Source organism: Fukomys damarensis, unplaced genomic scaffold (assembly GCF_012274545.1).
Source record: "Fukomys damarensis isolate Sample0158 unplaced genomic scaffold, DMR_v1.0_HiC HiC_scaffold_4, whole genome shotgun sequence".
Taxonomy (NCBI): domain Eukaryota; kingdom Metazoa; phylum Chordata; class Mammalia; order Rodentia; family Bathyergidae; genus Fukomys; species Fukomys damarensis.
In genome coordinates, this window is record NW_022900916.1 from 25,326,005 (window position 1) to 25,335,972 (window position 9,968).

The window sequence follows — 9,968 nt, forward strand, 5'->3', positions numbered from 1 at the left end:
CCCCGCCCCTGGAAAGGGCGTTCCCGCTCCCGATTGGTGGGAGAAGGAACCTATCACCTTCGGCTGGCTCCGCCGGAGCAGTTTGCTGGTTCCCATTCATTGGCCCGGGAACCGCCCTCGGGATTTCTATCTTTTGTGGCGCGAAAATAACCCTTTGCTCCTTCGTAGGTTTTGTTGTAGTCGAGGTGTGGGATAGGGTCCCCCTCTTCTGGCTCACATTCTCCCAGCCCTTTAACTGCTCGCCTATAACCCCAGCCCCAGTTCCCAGGGGAGAAAGAGGGAGGGTGGGACGGAGTCGGGCGCCGGGAACGCAGCCCGCCCTCGGCTGACCGCGTGGTGCCCGCGCCCCCTCCCCTCCCCCACGCCCGGCGCCCCGAGATCCCGGCTCTGCGCCTCTCTCGGCAGCTGGACTCGCGCGGCTTCCCCGTCAGCATCTTAGCGTTCATGTGTCTTTCTTTTTTAATGTAAAAGTACCACAACACAATACGTTTCCAAGTGCCTGAACTTTTCCTGAGAGCTCCCGTGAAAAATGGACTCATTCTGCCCTCTCCCTTTCTAACCCGCTTTGTGGTCCAACGGGTAGTTTTAAGGAAAACCAAACAACCCCTCCAAAAAAAAAGCAAACGAAAAATTCTGGGTAAAGTCGACTTAGCCGAGACCACGTTTTCGTTGAAGCTCAGACCGACCTTGAAGGATGAACGATTTCTGTAGCTGAAATGATTAATTTTACTGATGTTTGGTGAAGGCGGTGAGAAAAAATAAATATGAATTCGGCTTGGAAAAAATACGAAACAAACGAAATAATCATATTTTATGTGGTTAACTGAAAAGGTAAAGAGCCACAGTGCTGTGTTCTAGAGTCTGTAGCCTTTGGTGGGTTTGTTGTCTCCTATAAATAAATTGCTATTGGTCTTCTCAGAAGTAAAGAGCAGAACTGCAATGACAGAAAGAAGGAAGTATAAATGTGTTTGGTGTGTCTAACTCCAAAACAGACTTTATCACTCTTTCCTTATTTGGACGAAAAAAAATGTACCAGTTAGGAATATACCTTAATAATTTGTTCATAGATCATTTAATTCCTCATGTTTTTTAAGTCTTGACAAAATAATTGATTTGATTAAAAATCGGTAAAATTCCTCAGTAAATATTAAAAATATTGTGAGAATTGGTTTAAATTAAAAAGTTAGAAATTAGTTTTCTGTATTGACTCTACTAACTTTCTGTATTGTTATAGTATGTTACATCATTGTCTAAATTCTTTCAGAAAAACTCTTTACTCCAGCACTGTTTAGCTCTAGTCTCTTAAAAACTAAATATAAACTATCATGTGCCATAATACTAATGTAGTTATTTCAAGGGTTTTAAAAGCTGTGTTGATTCGTACAGAAAAAACTTTTAAAACAAAAATAATCATTACTTTATACTTGTTAACATTTTATGTAATCCCACTACCTCTCATTTATGTGACCAGTAGTATTTTTTAAGCTTTCATGTAAAATTTCTCAAAAACATCAGTTACTCACAAATGGTTTGAGTTGAATAAATTAATTAAAACTTAGAGACTGTATAGTACAATAACAGATAATAAAGTTAGTAATGTAGATAACCCTTTAAAACCTAAGATGTGATTATGAGATGTGATTATTCGTAAAATGATTTTAGGCTGAGAGTTACGTAGCCTACAATTTTAATATTTTGACATGATGCAGTAGAAAATTTTTACTTTTTAGAGAAAGTTGTAATTGTAAAAGAAATTCCAAAATTAATCTAGATAAGGCAAAACTCTAAAACCTGGAATATTTTCGATTGTTTTCTCAGAATCAAAGATTTATAAGTCAGTAGTTTTCTTTTAAAAATATTTCTTTTTATTCTGGTTGAGAGAAATTGATTTTTTAAAATTTCAGCTACTCTAAAATGTACCAATAAACTCAATGAGGAAAAAGACTTTTTTTCAACTACTAAGAAGGGGAATTTTATCTACTGGTACACTTTATATGTAATTGTTTAGTAGATAAGCATGAGGTGAAAACAAATATTCTTCTAGGAAAGAGAGAAAATGAAAAGTTTAATGAAGACTGCATGGTAATTGGCAAGTACATATGTGTTTTGCAGACTAACCATAGAGAACAAAAGAGAGAGGCATTTGTTTGTGGGGGGAGGGGCCTGAGGAGGCTAGGAAGAGTTAGGCATTTAAACTTATTCATTGGTTGCAATTCATTTATTTTCCCTGTTGCCTTGCTAAGGGGAGATAAGTGGAGTAGAGAGAGCATGTATTAACTAAGAGTGTGAAATGGGACAGTAATCCAAGCATGAAATCTCACTGGATGAAATCTCACTACCCACCCCACTAAAATAATGTGAAAGCTAAGTATATGCTGAAGTTAAAACTAGTTTTCAACATTTTCTACCATATATAATTAAAAGTTAAATCTTAGATTACTGTTTTCACAGTTGGACCCTTTGTTTTCTTGGTCATTTGTATCCCAGAATCCTATTCCAAAAAACTTAGGAATTAAAATTTCCTTAATGAAACCTTTCATGTCACACATATGCACACACCACACATACACACATACACACACACACACACACACACACACACACACACAGTCACACAAACTACCTCCTAGGTGATCTTCGAGGTGAACTGATGCTGTCTATAATTTTTAGGTATAATAAACATTTTAAATTTTCTTACTTGCAAGAATAGGGGTAGGGAATTACCATTTCTCCTTTAACCAAAATGTATTCCTTCTTTAGTTCAGTTTACATTTTGGTCCTGAGCTTGTCTGAAGCCTGCTGATCTCAGATTTAAAGAGGGAAAACAGCAAGCTAAGCAAGAGTTTTGTTTTGTTTTGTTTTTATTTCAAAACAGCTGAAATTAATAATCTAGGAATATAAGGAATAGCACAAAAGGACAGAACCTAATTTGAAATCTTTACCAAATTGGCACCATAAAAATGTGCCTTTCTGACACATTCTTTTAAAACATTTACTTTCCTTTTTTAGTAGATTGCTTAAAAATATAAAAACTGGTAGTATTTTGTTGCTTTTTCTCAAGTGATTTAAATTTAATGATCAATTATTTTTAAATTGAGACTACTACTGCCTTCCTAAAGGCAAAATTGTGTTTGAACTGAGGTTCAACCTGGAATTAATAATTGGAACTTCATATATCCAATTGTTATATAATTTATTTGGGAGGGCTGTACTGTCAAACAATTTTTCTAGTTTTTTTTTTTCTTTGAAGACCAAATTACTCATATCTTGTAATTTGAAGTGGTTTTCCTAGAACTTTCTAAGACTTGGAAAATGATTTTTTTAAATTTATAAATAACTAAATATTGGTGGGAATGTAGGTCAGTGGTAGAGCACTTACCTAAAATAACTAAAATAACTACATCTCACTCTGTATAATATGAATGACTAAATCTTACTCTGTGTAGTATGAGTAAAGACTTTTTAAAATATTCATGATTTGATATAAACCAGTATAAAACATATTACTGTTGAATATCCTTCATTAATCTAAAATAACTGTATTGTCCCTGTTTTATAAGCAGTCTAATTCTAATCCAGCTATTAAAAATTGAATTCATAAAAATGATAAAGTAAGTGATCATAGTCAAGTAAATGTTATTTTATTGCATCAGATACGATTGCAATTGTATTCTGAGTATTTTATTAGGAGCAATTAAGTACAGATGATCTCATTATCTTTTGTTTTTGTTGAAAATTGCCTAGATTTTTGCTACTTGGCTCTATTACCATATCTCTTATGATAATTTTCTTGTTTTTCTATTTCTTTGCTACAAAGATACAAAGACATCTTTGGTTTTCATTTAAATGAATAACCTTGCACTTTAAAAAAGCTATAATCAGACACTAAACTATCAAAATTTTAGTATACTTTGGGTGCTTCATCACTAGCAGCCATATAAATATATTCAAAGTTTATTTCGATAGCAAATATGCTGTTTTAAAATGGATTAAATTGAATTTTGTTTTAAATATTAAAGAAAAAAGTTGAGTAAGAGTTTAAATCTAGAAAAATAGACAGTAAGGTTAAAGGCAGCATCACTCTGTTTTTGCAACAGCAACAGAAATTCCAGTTGAGGGCAGTTTTGTCGGGTATGGAATGCTGTCAGGGTGTGCAATTGGACACCGAATGTCTGCACATATTCCTGCTGGGAAGCCCTTTGTGGAGTAGTAGTGAAGGAACAGAGCAAGATGGAACTTGTGTTCAAATTCTGAGGTTGCAAGTTAAAACAAGCAAGATAAGCACTATTTTTAAATGTTTTTCTTAACCATCAGAATTTTTCAGTGTGATGTTTTTAAAGCTAAAGGGATGAAACTTAGCAATACAGACTGAACTGGAATAAGAAGCTATTAGTACAGAAACTTTAGAATTAAAGTAGTACAAATACATGTTCAAGTTTGTATCTTTCTGGACCTTGTTTTTGTTTGTGTGGTTTTCTAAACATGTTTAGTAATATACACAAAATATTCAACATTACTAAAACATAAATTTAATCACTTTAAAAACTGATAAAAGTAATAGTGGTCACATATTTTAAATTTTTTAATTCATTTACCAAATATGTGATAAATACTAAATAAATATGTAAATATCCTGTGATTTGTTCTACCTCTTTTAATTGTACACATGAACTAACTGTGGATTATTTAATCAAATAGTATTGAGAAAATGTTCTTATGGAAGAACCAAAGATAGTTGTCTGCTGCTGTTGAAAAAACAATGCTTCACTTGAAAAAAAAAAAAAGAAAGAAAAAACAATGCTTTTTGAAACTTAGATATGGAGAGGAAACTCTGATTTTAAGTGAAACCTGGGTCCTGTTACACACTAGCTCTTCTTTATTGGGAGTTAGGAGAGCTCAGATCATAATGTTGCTTCAGGGCAGATGTCAATAAAGTTACTAGTGCCTCAACATGAAGAGTAATATTTCAATCAAATGATAGTCCCTTGCTAATAATGTTCTTTAAAAGAGCCCTTTTCTTTGATTATTAAAATATTTCTATCTCACAAAAAGAAAAGCAAAAACAAAATATTTATAAGCTATTTCATTACTAAGTGGAGAAAGTCATATTCTGTTAAGATAACCAACATTTTAACCCTCATAGCCTTTAAACAGATGAAAAATGGCCATTTGCTTTTTAAACAAAAGTTTATTTTTATTACAGTAAGTAATGCATTTATTTTCTTTATCTGTGGGTTTTTCTGATAATATAGTAATAAATTATTCTCTGAGTGTGGCGATTCATATAATTAACTATATTACAGCCAAGCACACAGAGGTTGTATAAATGAATTAAAATCCTCAAGTTTGTGTAACTCTTTATTATACTGAGTTAAAGTTTCTTCCCACAATGTAGTCCAGTGATCACACTTACAGTCTCTATTGTTTAAAATGTGTAAGAGCAAAAGTTTGAATATATTGTTAACACGTAGTTATTACTAATTTTCATGGAAAGTCTCTGTAATAGTTTCTGGCTTCATTTTATGTAACTTTATCTGTGTTATAAAAAACAATTACTTTGTTTTTTAAGGTTTTTTTCCCTATGTTTCTTTGCAGTAAATTAAAAAACATGATGGTCAAGCAAAAGAGGCTTAAGAATTATTTTATAAAGAGCTGTTAGTTGTGGCTTAATCTGTGAAAGTTTGTAGTATAATCTATTAAAAGCCAACAGATTGGTCTGGGAGTGTAGCTCAGTGGTAGAGCTTTTGCCCAGCATGCATGAAGTTATGGGTTTACTCCTTAGCATCAAAACAAAAAACAAAACAAAACAAAAAAAACTGATAACACAAAAACATAAAAATTATACATGTAAATGCAGTACCATTTTCCATACCTGTAAGCATTGTGTAATATTTAAGGTTGAATATATCTCCTCAAATATTTATCATTTCTTTATGGTCAAAACAAAACAAAACAAAAGCAAACAAAAAAATCATTCAAATGGGGCTGGGGATGTAGCTTAGCAGCAACAGCACCTGCCTGGCAAGTGCAAGGTCCTGGGTTCAGTACCAGGTACCAAAAAAAAAAAATCAAAAACCTTTCTTCTAGCTTTTTAATATATATAATATATACCTACTGCTCAACTAGTTATGCTGACTTTTAAACAACAATCTTTAAAAAAAGTAATTTAAGGACACTAAATAATTTGATTTTATGTGTATATAGTCAATTAGAGATTGGATATTCAGAAATTCATAAAAAATTCATTTTTAGAACCATACATTTCAAGCAGATTGCATTGTTTTGACATTATTAAAATAATTCTGCAATGTAATATGAAATTATAGACTCTGGATTTTGAATCTGGCTATGGGTATACAAATATGTTTGTTCAGATTTAAAAATTTCTGTTGCATAAGCCCAGGGTAGAGTGCATGTAAAACCAAGGAATGAGACTTTAGTGTATAAAGGGAAGTCAGTGTTTAAAGCACTTGAAAAAAGAAAAAAAAAGCACTTGTAACAGGAAAAGGACCCATAAACCAGAAGGTATCTAAACTCATTATAGTAAATAGTAGCAAGTTGCAGTTACTTTAAAATGTAGTGTTAGTAATTAAGATCTTATGTTTAGAAGTGTATGCTGTTCGCAATTTTATTTAACAGATAAAGGGATTAAGGCAACAAAAAAAAACCCACAGTCTTCAAGGATACCCATTTTACACTTGAGGAAATTGAGTCCATGGCAGGTCAGTGCAGGCACACTTCTAGTTCAGTAGCAGGGCGGAGATGTATTTATCAACTAATGACCTCATGTAACGACCCTGAATGGGAAATAGTAATAACAATAAACCCTCCCCCATTTTTTGTGATAAGAAAACAGATCCAACTGCATGTTGGGGCTGGGTATTTAGCTCACTGGTTCCACTACCTGCCTCACAAGCACAAGGTCCTGAGTTTGATCCGCAGTACCAGAAAAAAGGAAACAAGGTATATGTGGTGACACATGCCTGTAATCTCAGCTACTCTGAAGGTTGAGACAGGAGGATAGCAAGTTGGTGGATCAAAAGTTTGAGTTCTGCCTCTGCAATTTAGAATGACCCTGAACTCAAAAAAACTAAGAAAAGGAGTTAGGGATCCAGCTCAGTTTGAAAGCCCTGGTTCAATCCCCAACACCACATACACACACACAGAAAGAAACAGATCCAAAGGTGCTAACAAAAGTAAGTTTTGCTTAGACCCAGTATTGAATCTTACATTTACCTTGGCCAGCAGTTCTGAATCTTTGAAGGCTAAGGTTGAAAGCCTTGAGAATAGAGGAGATCTTGAAAAAAAAATCATCGGCTTCACCCCAGGTCCTTCAGTCAGGATGTCATTAAACACCCCACCCCCAGCCCCCAGGGAAAGTCAGTTCTATGTGAAAGACTGGCAGGAATAAAGTCCATGATTTCTTTAGCACATAGCTTCTCTCATGTCTCTCAAAACCCTGATTTAAAGTTCAGTTCTATCAAAATCTTTGGGGACTAAAGCGTGCACTGTAACAGTCATACTCTTGGCAGTAAACTAGGGTGTTCCTCTTAGCAAACTCAAAAATGCTATGTTCAAATTTATCAACAATCAAGACAGTTTTATTTTTGCTGAAGTGAAATTTCTGGAGCTGGGGAGGATCAGTATATTCCTATGTACATATATATGTGTGTATATATATGTTCCTCCTGCTCCTGTCACCTGGAGAGTTGAAGAACAAACATCTGGAAAAAGCTCCAGCTCAGCTGGTGCACACCTGTAATCTTAGTACTCTGTGAAGCTGAGGCAGGAGTATCACAAATTCAAGCCCAGCCTGGACACTTTAATGACTTAGCAAGATTTAGCAAGACCCTGTTTCAAGGCCCTAGGTGGTTAATTCCTCGGGAGTCGGGTGGGTGAGAGGAAGAAGAGGAGAGAGGAGGAGAGGGGAGGAGAGGGGAGGGGAGGAAAAGGAAAACAGAGGAGAGGCTGCAGCTCACCCTGTTGGTACTCTTCTTGGGGCATGTGGTCCCTGGCCATGAATACCCCTGTCTCCTCTCCCCTTACTAGATACACGAATGGAAAAGTAAAACACCCTCCAAGACCTCCAAGTCCTTGGCTTGCTTTTGAATGAAAAGTGCTTTTCCCTTCCTTTATTTACCTGGAATCCACTGACCTTCCTCCTCGACTGTCATGGCGAGTGTCTTCTGGGCGTTGCTGCCCCTGCTTTGACCCTCGGTAAGATTTTTTTTCACCTCCTGGGCCTTTGTTTCTACAGCTGTAAACTATTTATACCACCATTTACCTTTTTCCCAACACAAAGGCAGTGAGTAACCTTCAACAAATACTTGTGCAATTCAGTTTTTAGCTAAAAGACTAAGACTGGGAATTTCAACAAAGTCATTGGGCCCCTTCACTTTAAGGAAAGTTTATAGAAAGGTCTTCCTACATAGATTCTAACAATTTTTGTCCCTGAAAAAACTTAAAAGATCCTCTGTGAAACTTGTAGTCTCCTTCAATAAATTCCAATGGACAACTTATCTTAGATAAGTGAGAAAGAAATGTTTCTAAATTACTGAGCATCCCATCCAGCTTTTTTTCTGTATAGACATTTATTTATTCTATAAAATGCACTTCAGGGAAGGGTTGATACTTGATACTAGATGATAAATGCAGGGAGAGATAGAAACAACAACAAAAAAAGTTTAGGCAAATGCCACAGCTAAGTAACCGTCTGTGAGGAAAGCAGAATTAGAGAGAGACAGAAATTCCCAATAAAGGAATCCTTTACTAATGTGAGCCACTAACCCAAGCCAATGTCCTGACCAAAAAGCACAAGAAACTTGTCTCCACTCTCCAAGTTAACTCATTTTCTAAAAAGATTTCTTTTTGTTAGAATCAGACCCTGTGCTTCATATGTACTTCGATAAGAAATCATTACCATAGTAAAAATAGCAGAATAAAAGAGAACAAAAAGAAAACCAAAAATACCAAAATTTCACAACCAATGAGTCAAAAGTCAATTTTCTAAGTGATCAGTTAGTGTCAACGTTTAGTAATAATTACATTTGGTTTTTAAAACTAGTTTCCTAACTGCTTCCATTAGATTTCTGAAGGATACATCTATTTGGATATTTTAGTTTTATACAAATAAATTATACATTGTTAGAAGAAAAACTAGAGCCTATTGAGACCAGTTGGAAGAATACCCCAAAGGTAAACAAAATATTAGATTTGGACAATATGTATTGGATTTAAAGAATTTTAAGTACTCAGTTCAGATAACTATGTTCAAATATCTTCTAGTCCTGGTAATTTCTGAAAGTATTCTGTAAAATTTGTTAGAGAAAAAGACATAAAATTTTCACTTGTGATACAGTAGTATCCCTGGCTTAGACTTTCTCACTTTATTTACAATGGAAACATTCATTTGAGCAGCAATTAAAACACAGATATTTCTTTATAGAATTCAAGAATTTCAATATAGTTGCTCCTTCTTGCAAATAGCTTTAGCAGTGATGGAGCTGAAAAACTATCAAAAATGGAAATAACAAGACTGTGGGATAAAGAGGGGAAAGAAAAATCCTACAGATGAATCTTTAAATATTTGAAATAAGTACAGCCATAAGACTCAAACTTGAACATTCTATAATTGAGTGTCCCTGTGCATTTTATTAATTCATTCTCATAAAATGATGGTGAAGCTTGATAGAGCAAGGTAATTTAGGAGACATTTCTTCTTTTCTCTTATTTAAAATAAAGGGGAGGGAGCAATTCACTGAAAGAGATTTAGCTGCTAGTTTTTACCTATAATATTTCACATGTTTACAGGGACTAAAATTTTCGGAGACTAGGAAAATTGAAAGGAAATTTCGTTAACACAAATCTTATTACATGAAATTAAATGAAGTACTGCAATGTTTATTTAGCAGAAAAGTTTATTTAGCTTATTTAGTTTGTAGTTCATGCTTATAAAAATAAAAACTACT